Here is a 15,068-nt window from a genome sequence, read left to right on the forward strand (position 1 = left end):
TAATTGTTAGATATATTTATCTATGCATTGAACGTTTCAGCTATTTTAAACTATGTTTTCAATGTTTCAGCTACGTTCAGCAATCCTTCAGCAAACATTCAGTTTAGTATTTTTTTTAAATAGTATGTACAGTGATGCTTAGAGTTTTAGGGTCAGCAGATACTGTGGCTCAGTGGTTATGCGCTTCACTCTGATGTTGTAGATTCTGGTTCAAGTCCTTATTAAGACAGCAGAAAAATCACGAAATCATATCTATTGCATGAAAGTATAAAAATAGATTTTTAGATATATGCAGCTATGCATTCAATTCCTCACTTCCTCCACTACTTCAAGGAGAAGTGTGCTATTAGTTTTCTTAGTCATATCTTTTATACTTTTGGAAATATGAAGCGTTTTCTTCCCTCTATTAAAACAAACTAGATTTTTACCATTGACGCTAGGATGTGTAATGTAGCCATGTAAACCCATCGCAGTAGCTGCTTTTGCTCAGTGGATAAGGGCCTTAACTCTGAAGCATAAAGGCTCAGGTTCAAATCCCAAGTAGGGCAACAGCAAGATGTAAAACTCAGTTGTTTGCAGGAACACAGACCTCTAATGTAATGGTTGTAAAGCAGTAGGAGTAAATAATAATTGCTTAACTAAAATTCAGGCAGTTTTTTTTCCGTTGTGCACAAACAGCTCTTTTCAAAAAACTAATCGTTAGATACATTTATCTATGCATTCAACTTTTCTGCTATTTCAAACTATGTTTTCAATGTTTTAGCTACTTTCAGCAATCCTTCAGCAAAACATTCAGTTTAGTAGTTTTTCAAATAGTCCATTCCAGCTATTTCAGTGCTTCAGGGCAATCACAAAGTGTGAAACTACTGTGTTGCAACATAAACCTTTAATGTAGTGGTTTTAAAGCAGTAGAAGTAAATAAAATTTCTTTATCTTAAGTTCAACCATTTTGATTTATTTTGTGCACACACAGCTCTTTTTAAAAAACTAATCGTTAGATATATGTATCTATGCATTCCAAATTTAAGCTATTTCAAACAATGTTTTCAATATTTCAGATAATTTCAGCAATCCTTCAGCAAAACATTCAGTTTAGTAGTTTTTCAAATAGTATGTATAGTGCTGCTTAGACTTGCACTGTCAGCAGTTACTGTGGCTCAGTGGTTAAGTAACAGACACAATTTGAATTACAAATTACTCTTCAACCATTCAACTATTAACCTCTTGTTCAGCTTTTTAATATATTTAATACTTTCTGAGTTTTAGCAGTTTAAGCATAGGATGGTTTTTGAGGAATTCTCAGCTTTTCCATTAGTGTGTATTGCGTGAGCTAGAGTGTGTGATGTCACAGCTAGAGTGTGAGGACACGTTCTTTTAAGACAGAACTTTTCTCTTTAACTTGCCATTACAACCACAGTTTCCACTCTATGAACATATTTCTTTCACTTAGACCGAGGTAGTCTGACAGTCTTCCTAGTCGCAAATCTAGGGAGTGGGGCTTCCTAGTCTGGGGTGGATGGTGGTCCCCCAGCAAGCTTCTCTATTTGGGGGCTGAGCCAGGCAAGAGCGAAGCCGGTAGAGGGAAGCAGATTAATGGAAATGGTACCGGGGCGGAGAACGATTCCCTTCTCGAAGACGTTCCTGAAGCAAATTGTTGAGAAAGTGTACACTTCATTGCGGAACCATCAGGTGGTTTGAGAGTAACCACCAGAGAGGATGGGGTCCGGTCAGACTAAGCAAATTCTTCCGGATGGTCCAATAATAAAAGTCATGACAAGAAAATATGGCAGAGCCAGCGTAAAATAGGTAAATGATTGGGTTTCTAAGTACGGCTTCCCAGAAGGGGGAAGTCTGAGCTGCACTAAGATTGAAGAGTTAGATAAAAAGCTGGAAGTGAAGGAAGTTGAAATAAGGAAAAAAAAAACTTAAAGGGCAAAATGTTAGTGTATATTGAGGGTAACAGAAAGTGTTTGGAGTTGTGGAAGAAGGAAGCAGAAAGTAGGGCTAGGAAGCAGGCAGTAAATGACCTGCCTGGATGAGGGAAAGATATTAATGATTCTTTTCATGGAGGAAAACAGCCTCCACCATATTCCCGTCCACGTGAATCTTCCCCTCCCTCTATTTATCCTTTTGCAGAAATGCACGCGCTGAGTGTGGATCCCGACCTTGACTCCTGTCCTCCACGTCATCAGCCAGCCAGAAGTCCAGCACAAATCGGTGGACAAGCTCAAAGACAGCCATTGGTGTCATCATCATCAGACCCAGTAGTGTCATCCCACGCAGGACAGCCAGCGTCATCCACCGTCTCACCACCTTATTCAACATCTACAGCGGCCTGCAACAACCAGGTAACCTTGGAGACACTCCCAGCCCCTGGGAAACTCATCTGTGCAACCACATCACGAACAGCCTGGAGAAAGATATTACTGCTGAGGTTCAACGCACCTACGTTAGGTGTGGGGACCTCTGCCGTCTGGCAGAGCTGCGCACATACTGCAGCAAAGAAAGGACATTAAAGGCGAAAAAGTACAAAAGGAGCTACACATGGCTTTCCTAAACATGGTGCAAGCAATTGCAGGAGCACAGAGGAGAGAGAGGGATTTCAATCGGGGCAGTGGTGGAGTTGAAGAAGACGGCCGCCTGAGACAGGAACCAGTGATGTGCTATCGCTGTGGCAAGTTTGGACACTACGCCCATAACTGTCGCTTCAAACCATCTAAACAAAACAACAAGCAGTGTTTTCGATGTGGGAAAACGGGACACTGGCAGAGCGAATGTCCTCAACCAAAGGGTTCCAGACGGGCTAAGCAGGCTGATTGACTGGAGCGGGAGGAGAGTGACGGTGAAGCACCAACGGCGAGCACTGAGGAGGGAGGTAACACGCACAGACATGCATGCACACAGCATTTATGTGATGAACACCCAGTTTTTAAGAAATGACTTTTGTGATTGCCGGAAAGACAGTTGTACTCCTGGTTGATTCTAGAGCAATGGCTTCGGTTCTGAGGTCATCAGAACACACAGACACACACGCGCACACGCACACATGCACACACACCACTTAGTGAACGTTCAATCTGTCAAATAGGAGTAACATGGCCTTCAAATAGTAAAGAAACTAACTGTCCCTTTGCCATGTACGTCCCCTGAAGGCAAAAAGTTTAAAGGGCTCATATCATGCAAAATCCACTTTTTAGACATTTTGGAGCGTTCCTACAACTCTATGGGTCACATATACACACACTGAGCACGGTAGAAATGCATTTCCTGCTTTTTTCACATTTTGAAAACGTAAATTTTCTCATCCAATGGAGAGAGACATCTACTACTCTGAGACCGTGTCCCATGTGTCGTCACACTGGTAGGAACATCTCCTTGCAAATCCTGAACCACCACCCCCACAATGATCCCGAACCAAAACTGGACTTTTGCCATTTCCCCCCTCTCACTCACCGTGAACAGACCAGCACGGCAGCGCCCAAGTCCTCCCATAGAAATAGTTCGGTTCTTAGGTGTTCTAACCAACACCAAAGTCTATTCACTTTAACAAGGGATCAACAAGTGAGGATTTGTGGGTCACTTTTATTTTTAACGGACCGGTGCCAGAAACACTGCCTCAGCATTTATACGTATGTGCATTTCAAACGAGGGTGCGTACAATGCTGGATTTGTTTCACGGCTCCTGTTGGAAAAAAAGGACCTATTCCTAAAGTCCGTCATCCACTCACTAAAGTAAGTACATGCTTGATATTTATAATGTTTTAAAATGTTAGTTTGTCCGTTTAAAATGTAGTAACCTATGTGTGGGGCAAGTTACTAGCTAGCTATGCTAACGGCTACAGTCAGTCGACCGAGCCTTTGCCCCCTTCAAATGTGCTCATGTGGGCTCCTGCAGCCACACACCTGTGTGGAGAAAAGCTAATGGCTATCGGCATTCAGCGGCTACAGGCAGGGAGCGGTGGGTCTAGCGTCTGTCCTTTTTCTGTAATCTCATACACCTGCGGGGAACAGATGATCGTTATCGCCCTTCCAGCGGCAACAGGCAGGAAGCGGTGGATCTAGCTCGCTGTAGTAAGTTTGTGCTTGATACTTACTATGTTGGTTGGTCTGTTTAATATATAGTAACCCACATGTGAGACAAGCTAATGGCTATCGGCATTCAGCGGCTACAGGCAGGGAGCGGTGGGTCTAGCGTCTGTCCTTTTTCTGTAATCACATACCTCTGCGGGGAACAGCTGATCGTTATCGCCCTTCCAGCGGGGACAGGGAGGAAGCGGTGGATCTAGCTCGCTGTAGTAAGTTTGTGCTTGATACTTGTGATATCTAAATATGTTAGTTGGGTCTGTTTAAAATGCAGTAACCCACATGTGAGACAAGCTAATCGCTAGCGTCGCTAACGGCTACAGTGAGTCAACTGAGCCGTTGTCCCTTTCAAATGTGCTACTCTGAGCTGGTGCAGTCACACACCTGTGTGGGGAACAGCTAATAGCGATGGGCCTTCGATCGGCGACAGGCAGGGAGCGGTGGATCGAGCTTTTGTCCTGTTGACGTGCTGCCGCTCCTGTTTGTGTTGCGTTAGCCGTTAGCATGCCTTTAGGCCTTTGCACTTTAGAGCTACAGCTGGTCGATCGCTAGAATAAGAAACTGCAGATGAACGTGGTTATCTTTGTTATTACCCCGTCCTGTGTCACAGCCTAAATCAACTTGTGATTTGGGGTTATGTCATTGTTCTATCAAATTCTAACATGATTAGTTGGAATGATTACTGTGTTGTGTTGCAAGCTTAGTTGCTAATTAGTCACATCTCTACAATAACTGCCGCTTATCTGGTCAGTAACCTATAGCTTGTACCATAGCCATTATATTTGTAGGACCAATACAATTTACAGTAAATGTAACAGTCTTTTCTATACTGTAGGAGGGCAAATCCCAGTTGCCCACATGCAAGGAGGCTGTCAAACAGAGAAATCACTGCAGACTGTTGGTACACGGACATCTGCTGCCCAGCTCAGGAGTAAAGGTATGTAAGTTTGTATGTACCAACAGTAAGATAGGCAATAGAAGATTTTAATTGGTATATACTGTTTAGATTTTATATTTGAATTGTAACAACGGTTTATCTGTTGTTTTAGCACAGACAGGCCTGTCCTCTTGTTTGGTTTAATTCTTTTCTGGTATTGTGTGTTCTTACATTAGAGAAGGTTTTGACCTACATAATAATGAACATTTCACTAATCTACAATTCTGATTGCAGTACCTTTTTGTTTTGATGAGGTGATGGTGAGGACAGCCACAGCTTCCATCTGGTAGAGGACTGCTTCCGCTCAGTCTTCCAAATAGTGATGAGAACAAGGATCACCACATCTCCCTGTTTACCCTACTTTCATGCATTTCGTCTGCAAGGCCCTGCAAAAGCTTCTGTCCTCAAACCCCCAGACTTCTTAATTAACTCAGTAACCTATACATTGCACATTGGAGTGTGAAGGTAACAGTTTGTTCTAGCTTTGGAGTAGTGGTGCATTTTTTTGGTTTACAATAAAGTTGGCTTTAACTATTATGTATTTCACTGAACTCTGTTTCTGAAGGGAAAACACTTTTATTCAGGAAATCATAGTATTGAAATTACATGTTTTTCTCTTTCTAATATGGTAAGCTATAAAGTTGAAGCGGCCATAAATAAAAAGCATATAAATTATATATAAATTAAAAAAAAAATCTTAATGAGTATTGCACTCACAAAAAACACATTTTTACTCAAATGGTAAAGGAGTTATTCCACAGGTGGTTTACATCCATCATACAATGAGTGTTTTAGTGTTTTATCCATCAGGAAACTCTGCCTTCATCTACAACCCAAGCATGAAGAGATGGCAACTGAGATTCTTCACCCTAGGAATCCCCAGCACCAGCTCACTAGCCTCTGTAGACTAGATACCTGTAACAACTTCAGATACAGAGACATATTACTGTCAGATTTATCAAGAATGACAAAAAACATAATTAAAAGCAGTAAAAATACGTTAAGTCAATATATAATTTGAACCAATGCTTTTTGTTCCCAGGTAGGTCATGCAGTGATTGCTCTAAATATTAATGCACATTTTTAAATAAAATTATGTCAGAGCAGCACAAGTAAGACAAAACAGTGAAATGTGTAAATGTAAAATGTATCTATATTATTTCAGCTATGCTCTCAAACTTATTTATTTGTTTAATGTAAGCTAAAGTAGTGTTTTCTATTAACAAGAGTTTTCCAGGTAAGTCGTGTTGTGAATATTGAAACTGCACACGCCATTTAGCATAAGCATTAGCAACCGCTAGTCGCTTTGCAAATTACATAAATCAATTAAATTGAAGTAAATGCGACATTACCAATGAGACACATCTTGCATCAGCCGAAATGTGGCGACTTCAACAGCCTCCTCTTCAGCTTCAGGGTCAGATTCGGGATCGTAGACGTATGGTTCTACTACGCTACGAACTAGCTGGCTGGCTAATGTCGTGCAGTCCTGTAGCGGGTCTTCTTCTGTGGAGGATTGCGTTCTCAATGTCCCACTACTGTCACCTATTGTATCATAACCGTGCGGTGGCTCGTATCCATGGAGCCAATTTAAAAAAAAAAAACAACAACAAAAAAGGTATGCGCTTCCGCACAGAGGTGTGGTGAGCAGCTTCGCTTGCGACACGCCCAGAAAACACCCAGTTTGCTGATGGGGAGTGAAAACAACACATTGACAGGGGCAGTGTGGACGATCTAAAGGGTTTTATGGGATAAACATTTACAGAGACCTTACTGAGACATTAAAGTCTAATATTTTTTAGAATGAAAAGTATGATATGTGTCCTTTAAGCATTCTTTTACTGTGTGAGTACAAAACTAATCAGTAGGAAGGCACATCAGATCCTACAGTGTTGTAGTGCCAACCGAATAGAACCAAAACCTGTGGTTGCAGGTAAACTTGTGACATTGCATGCTCACACGCTAGACCAGCTTCTACTCGTACTTTCACGAATCCACCTCATGCGTGTGACCGTTTTGTTGTGTCCCACTGACGAAGGTCAGATAAGACCAAGTATCGTAATGGTGTCCAATTAAATAACACAAAAGCAGCTAAGATTCCCACCTTAAATGTCAATCAGATAAGATCCTGTTGCGAACATTCAGAATTAGCACCAGGACGTACAGGTACAGTTTCCATTCCAGATGTTCATTGGCTGTGTGTTTCATAACTGTTTTTTTACCTTCCACCTAATTGGCGGGGTGTGTGCACCCCAGTATCAGTACAGGATGGGACCTACATCATCTCAGCCCAGGACATGCCTCATATCAGACAGAAGCGTGACCAGGATGGCCTCTTCCTTCCAACCACACAAAGGTGTCTGGGGTTCTGACGTCCCAGACGACTTTAAACTGTGGTCAATAGGCTCCAAAGTGCTGTTGTCCCTGTTCCCATGGGATGGGGTAGAAAAGCTGATGCTTAGAGTGGAAACGATCAACTATAGGCTCATGTCTTTTCTGAATGCTTCTATTTTTGAAGGAAAAGCAGTCCGAGAGGAGCTTAGAGGGCTTCGTTTACCGGTTCTGTAAAATCGAATGGTTCTACACCAACTCACAGCCCCACAAGGAGGGGTGTGCGTTATTGTGGGTGCATCTTGATGCACTTACATTCCAGCTAATGTTGAGGATGGCAGTAAAATTCCAGAAGATTTAAGGAAATTATCTAAATTACAGCAGGTCATGATGAAGGATGCAGTTCACGACTCAGACAGTTTTTTATCATTCCTTAAAGGATGGAAACAGTGGTTTATCATGATAGGTGTGTATATTGCAGTATTTCTGGTTCTGTGTGCCATCTGTTCCATGTGTGTTTTGCCCTGCACCAAGGTGGCTGTGACTCGAGTGACTACGACTGCAATAGGCATTACAGTAGTGCAAATTCACAATGAGACGCCTAACGAGTATGAAGTACCAGACTCAGACCGTGAGGAGGATGATATGTTTAGGTCAGAAGGAGACTTCACACTGGAGAGTCCAGTGCAGAAAACAGATTTTTTTTCCTTGTTCAAATGTGTTCTTCTTACATACGATAACAAAATTTCTGAAAATGCTTCATTACTAAGATTCTGTCCTCCACAACACCAGCAAGTTTACCATTCTGACAAACAGTGATTGTATGTGAAGAAATCCCAGTGAATTCATATACATGATGTATCATATTAGAAGTCTACCATATAAAATTTTCATTGTTAATGGTTGGTCAATGAATGACCAAAACTTGGGGAATAGTGATGGAAATTTTATATTATCTCTTAATGCCGATCATTTTCATTATTAATGCCTTGACGTAGTGTTTGACTTAGACAAGGAACAGAATGCCCCTTGAGTGAGGCCTTCCTCTTTGTCACCTTTGCTCATGTAGACTTGGCAAATTGTCCTGAAGTTTGAGCTCATGTGTGGAGATTTTGTGTTATCTGTAGACTTTAAAACTCGGGACAGGAGAAGAAGTTTTCAGAGAACCTCGGTGTGCACTTTGTGTGAGCATCAACTTGTTCTCTCCACCCAGGTGCCTTTCTTTTCTTTTACCTATTCTTTTCCTTTCTTTTTTTAATTTTTTTTACATGCATATGGAGAAATAAATTCGCAAAGACAACTTTTGAATTTTTCTTTTCATTGAGTGGTCAGAAGCTTTCATGGTATTTTTTTTCCACAACAATGGCGTCCCCGAACTTCTCCCAGGACCTAGTTTTTGCCTCCGCAACAGCACGGGTTGCAGCACGCTTGGCCTGCCGGTACCCATCAGCTGCCTCAGGAGTCCCACAGGTCAGCCAGACCTGGTAGGACTCCTTCTTCAGCTTGATGGCGTCCCTTAACTCCGGCGTCCACCACCGGATTCAGGAATTACCACCACGACAGTCACCAGAGACCCTGCACCCACAGCTCCGGACGGCCGCGTTGACGATGGAGACAGAGAACATGGTCCACTCGGACTCTATGTCTCCGACCTCCCTCGGAATCTGGTCGAAGCTCTCCCGGAGGTGTGAGTTGAAGGTCCGTCTGACAGAGGGTTCGGCCAGGCATTCCCAACATACCCTCACAATACGCTTGGGCCTGCCAAGTTGTTCCAGCCTCTTTCCCTGCCAGCGGAACCCTACTCACCACCAGGTGGTGATCAGTTGACAGCTCAGCCCCTCTCTTCACCCGGGTGTCCAAAATATATGGCTGAAGGTCAGGTGAAACGACTAGAAAGTCTATCATCGACCTCCGGCCTAGGGTGTCCTGGTGCCATGTGCACCGATGGACACCCTTATGTTCGAACATGGTGTTTGTTATGGCCAAACTGTGCCTAGCACAGAATTCCAATAAAATAACACCATTTGGGTTCAAATCAGGGAGGCCGTTCCTCCCAATCACGCCTCTCCAGGTATCACTGTCGTTACCCACGTGGGCATTGAAATCTCCCAGAAGAAAGATGAGGTCCCCAGTTGGAGCGCTTTCCAACACTCCCTCCAGAGACCCCAAGAAGGCCGAGTAATCTATACTACCATTTGGCCCGTAAGCACAAATGACAGTGAGTGACCTATCCCCCACCCGAAGGCGCAGTGAAGGGACCCTCTCGTCCACAGGGGAAAACTCCAACACGTGGCAACTAAGCTGGGGAGCTATGAGCAAGCCCACACCAGCCCGCCGCCTCTCACCGCAGGCAACTCCAGAGTAGAAAAGGGTCCATCCCCTCTCAAGGAGTTGGGTTCCAGAGCCCAGGCTGTGTGTGGAGGTGAGCCCGACTATTTCTAGCCGGTACCACTCGACCTCCTGCACAAGCTCAGGCTCCTTCCCACCCAGTGACGTGACATTCCATGTCCCAATAGCTAGATTGGTTATCCAGGGATTGGGTTGCCTAGGCTCCCGCCTTCAACTGCTGCCCAATCCACTTTGCACCGGCCCCCTACGGTTCCTCCTGCGGATGGTGGGTCCACTTGAAGACGGTCCCACGCCGCTCTTTTGAGCTGTGCATACGAGCCCCAACCCTGGGCCTGGCTCCAGGGTGGGGCCCTGGCTGTGCCATACTGGATGACGTCTCTAGCCTTGGTCATCTGCCTTTCATAGGGGGTTTGTGAACCGCTGTTAGTCTGGCCCTTCGCCCAGGACCTGTTTGCCTTGGGAGACCTGTTGGGGGTTAGGGTTAGGGTTAGGGTTAGGATCACACAACCAGACGGGCGTGACCAAAAAACACGGTTATAAAAGCTGCCGTAACCAAAGACTCGTCCCTTCTCTCCTCGCACCCGAGACCACTGCAGACCTTTCTTCTCTCCGTCCACCTGGAGCTTCCCTCTGCACCGGTACGCCTGGAACCTCCACCGCAGCCAGCAGCTGAACTAACGGGGATGTCGTCACAGAGAACGGGCCTGATCACCCATCTACTTCCAGCCACACGGCAGGAAACCGCCAGCTTAACCGCCTCACTCGCCGCCGCATCAGCTGATCACGACGCGATCACCGCGACGCACACATGGACCGGACCGGACCGCAACAACGCAAGCACGCACGCACGCACGCACCCACGCACGCCACGCCGGATCTTCCCGCCAGGATTGCGCAGTAAAGCAGAGGCAGTCTTAGGTCTGAGCAGAGTAGAACTTTTAGGGTATCAGTAATTGTTTTATTGTTGTGTTGTTTCTTTTCCTGCACACGATCTGATCACTGTGCATTTCCGCCATCACATGACTGTAACGCTGTTATAGAGCTGCGTGAATCTAAGAGATGCACATTTAAGTGTTGTAATCTGTGATTTTGCTAGCTTAAGTGCTTTATTGTGTTACTGTTGCGGTGCTCTTTCTTTGCCGCCAAGCGCACATTTCAACCACTGCATGCTTCCGCGATCACCTGACTATATCGCTGAATATAGCCCCACGTGTTTGTGTGACCACAAGCCTTATTCACGCTAGTCCCACTTCACACTCCTTTACACGCTCCTCCTCCTCCTTTCTCTTCCTCTCTCTCTCTCTCTCTCTCTCTCTCTCTCTCTCTTTCTCTCTCTCTCTCACTCACACACACACACACACACACACACACACACACACACACACACACACATACACCCCCTTTTTACCTCAGGTAACACGCATACACATACAGTACTTCCAGACGAACACACCATAAGATTAAGTTGTGAGTTGCGGAGTTATTCAAGATAGTGTTGATACCAGAGTTAACATTAATTGTTTAATAAAGCCTCATAATTTAATTGGTCGTTGTCTGTGATTATTTGTATATGGTTTTACAGCACTGGTGAATTGAGTCGGCTATGGTACGGAGCTCATCCTTCAACTAACTTGAATACAATTGAGACTGTATTGGCTATTCCAAATTGGTTATTGGTCCCTGGAAACAGGGTGGTGCCCCGTAAATTAAGTCATTATTAATTCAATTAATAATTATAAATTAATCAATTAATCCTCAATAATAGTTAAGTGTTTCACTTATTAAACTATAGACATTTGTCATATAGTTATATATATTTAAGCTAATAACCAAATTTGTGAATTGAAATTATAGACATAATTGGTATCTCCGCTCAGGAGCTATAAATCCAATTATTATAATTGTGCTCCTCGCATATCCCCAACAGACCCTACCAGGGGCATTTAGCCCCCGACAACATAGCTCCCGGGGTCATTTGGGCACGCAAACTCCTCCACCACAATAAGGCGGCGGTTCAAGGAGGAGCCTCCCATAGACTTTAATGCATTTACCCGTAAGACTTCTGTGGAAAAATTAGGGAGGATTAGAATTTTTAAATCGTGACTGTGGCCACAATTTTCACTACACAAACATAAAACCCACACTAGTTGCTCGTTGAAGCCTTGGTAATAATAAAGTGAAGTTATTTTTGTGATAACCCTTATGGGTTTGCTGTAACAAGGCTGTTAAGCAGGGGTGGAAATCAGCTTTACTACAGCTCATTGAGCTGATCTGTGGAGTTTCCTACCTTTGGAGAGCTATCTCCATGACAGCGGCGCAGCTGCAGTCAATCATAGATTGAGCTCAGTAACACTTTGATTGACAGGTTAAACTCTGCCGCTCAAACTATCTACTGCTCAGTGTCCACAGTGTCTTCACTGCCCATTCTAATCAGAGCAGCTGTACACATTCAGCTTTTTTAAACTACCTGATCTTTCTTCTTTAGGTATATTTAGCCATATCTGTATTGTAGCATTAATAGTGAGTATTTCTGGCCCCCTAACAGAAGCTGGGAGAGCTGAGAAGGAATGACCATTGCAATGACTGATGCATGGTTCTGTATTAAAATATTCACATTTGTCTTAGACTTTAATGTTGCTACAGTCTCAAAGGTGTGAATCTTTATTTAATAACATAAATATGTTAAAACTACTAAGCATTTCTTTACATCTGGAGGAAGCTTTTCAGCTACGTCTGTCACAATGGCACAATGGTGGAAGGACCCAAATGCACAGCGATACTTGAGTAAAAGATTGTTTTAATAAGAACGTAGTCAGGCAGGCAATGGTCATACACAGGTTGGCAAAAACAAGATCCGACAAAGCTTGGGCAAAAACGTGGTCAAGAACAGGTCATACACGCTAGGCAGGGTTATCATAGGCTGGGCAAGAATCAAAAAGGTATTACCAAACAAGGTCATGCACGGAAACTGGAAACTCGACAATGCTGGAATGCTGGTCATGGGCTAGATGGGAGCTCTAGACTAGACGAAAAAACATCAATCTTGGCAGGATGCCCCCCAGCCCGTCACCTCCCCGGTCCTCCAGTCCAGGGTGGGGTTGTGACGTCTAAGCCAGGTATACCCCAATACAATCGTAAATGCAGAAGACTCAACCACATGAAAATGGATCTGCTCGGCGTGAGAGTCCGGTAAGGTCATGGTGATTGGGCCGGTGCTGTGTGTTATCTTCCAGAGGTGATGACCATTTGAGCTGTGGCCTCCATTGAAGTAGGTAAGGGAACCAGGGGAACTCCCAGGCGTTTAACCAGGTCAGCGTCCATCAGACTAGCATCAGCGCCCGAATCCAAGAGCACTGCCTGCTGAACAGACTGGTCACCTACACTGAAGGTAACGGTCGGGCGGAGGCCTTACATGGCTGACTGGCTCACCACTATCCTCCGTGCTAGTGGTGAGCGTTGTCTTTTACCGGACATGACACGGCGATGTGACCAGGTTGGCCACAGTATAAACATAGGCCTGAGGTTCTTCGGCGCTCCTTCTCTGCATTGGTGAGGCGAATCCTTTCGAGCTCCATGGGTTGGGCCGCGGGGAAAGCATCGGCTGACTTCGCTGTCACTTCGGCTCGAGTGTGGGAAGGCGGCCTTTGTTGCCGGAAGGATTGTCCGGTGATGCGTTCAGGTGCGCTGGGAACTTCGGACATCGACTGTAGCACGGTTCTGGGACGTCGCGCTGACGCCGCACGTTCCTCTTTGCGACGTTCACTGACACTGATCCACAACCGTCGATTGACTTTGATGGCCAGTGCGATTAACTCGTCTAAACTGGCGGGAGGTTTAATGGCTGCTAAACTGTCCTTGACACGACAAGACAGACCCTTGATAAATATGTCACATAGCGCTGTGGAGTCCCAGCCTGCCTCCGCGGCGAGAGTGCGAAATTTAATGGCATAAACTAAAGCGGACCGATCTCCCTGGCGAAGACTCACCAGTCTCTGGGCTGCTTCTCTGCCTGGTGCGACCTTTTGAAAAATGTGTTTTAGTGCAGTGGAGAAATCATCGAACATCGCTAGGCAAGCGGATTTATTCTGCCATTCTGCCATGGCCCAGGCCTCGGCTTTTCCAGCAAGATGAGACACGGCAAACGCGACCTTAGCTCGCTCCGTGGGGAATGACAAAGCGTGAAATTAAAACTGGATTTCGCACTGGGTTAAAAAAGCTCTGCAGTCACCTGTGTCACCAGAAAAGTGGGTCGGAGCTCCCAGTTGGATATGAGGAGCGACTGAGGTGGGTGTGGGTGCGACGGCGACTGCAGGCGCTGGAGCTGGCTTCACTCGTCACGGGCTTCACCCATAAACATGAATATTTTAAAACTACTAAGAATTTCTTTACATCTGGAGGAAGCTTTTCAGCTATGTCTGTCACAATGGCACAATGGTGGAAGGACCCAAATGCACAGCGATACTTGAGTAAAAGATTGTTTTAATAAGAACGTAGTCAGGCAGGCAATGGTCATACACAGGTTGGCAAAAACAAGATCCGACAAGGCTTGGGCAAAAACGTGGTCAAGAACAGGCAGAGGTCAAACACGCTAGGCAGGGTTATCATAAGCTGGGCAAGAATCAAAAAGGTATTACCAAACAAGGTCGGATGTTTTTCCAGGGATCTGTTGTAGCCACTCCTCCAGTTTGGGGGTCACTGCCCCCAGTGCTCCGATCACCACAGGCACCACTGTGGCCTTCACCTTCCAAGCCTTCTCCAGTTCTTCTCTGAGCCCTTGGTATTTCTGTAGTTTCTCATGTTCCTTTTTCCTGATGTTGCCATCGCTTGGTATTGCCACATCCACCACTACGGCTTTCCTCTGCTCTTTATCCACCACTACAATGTCTGGTTGGTTCGCCATTACCATTCTGTCAGTCTGGATCTGGAAGTCCCACAGGATCCTGGCTCGCTCATTCTCTACCACCTTGGGAGGTGTTTCCCATTTTGACCTTGGGGTTTCCAGTCCATACTCTGCGCAGATGTTCCTGTATACTATGCCAGCCACTTGGTTATGGCGTTCCATGTATGCTTTCCCTGCCAGCATCTTACACCCTGCAGTTATGTGCTGGACCGTCTCAGGGGCCTCTTTGCACAGTCTACACCTTGGGTCTTGTCTGGTGTGGTAGATCTGGGCCTCTATAGCTCTGGTGCTCAGGGCCTGCTCCTGTGCAGCCAGGATGAGTGCCTCTGTGCTGTCCTTCAGCCCAGCCCTTTCAAGCCATTGGTAGGATTTGTTGAGATCAGCCACTTCAGTTATGTTCCGGTGGTACATCCCATGTAAGGGCTTGTCCTCCCATGATGGTCCCTCTTCCAGCATCTCACTCCACTG

At 45.2% G+C, this 15,068-nt stretch overlaps 1 long non-coding RNA gene across 3 annotated transcripts; it reads left to right on the forward strand.

The window, feature by feature from the left end:
* The first annotated feature begins 2,125 nt into the window (after positions 1 to 2,125).
* Positions 2,126 to 5,557, forward strand: LOC129604765 (uncharacterized). 3 transcript variants are annotated; one of them, XR_008695955.1, is made up of 3 exons: positions 2,126 to 3,732; positions 4,919 to 5,020; positions 5,255 to 5,557. It is a non-coding gene; the product is annotated as an uncharacterized LOC129604765 (long non-coding RNA). The 3 variants fall into 3 exon arrangements; XR_008695956.1 differs by lacking the exon at positions 2,126 to 3,732 and adding an exon at positions 3,744 to 4,295; XR_008695954.1 differs by lacking the exon at positions 2,126 to 3,732 and having other exon boundaries at positions 4,302 to 5,020.
* Positions 5,558 to 15,068: the final 9,511 nt, after the last annotated feature.

Source organism: Betta splendens, chromosome 10 (assembly GCF_900634795.4).
Source record: "Betta splendens chromosome 10, fBetSpl5.4, whole genome shotgun sequence".
NCBI lineage: Eukaryota > Metazoa > Chordata > Actinopteri > Anabantiformes > Osphronemidae > Betta > Betta splendens.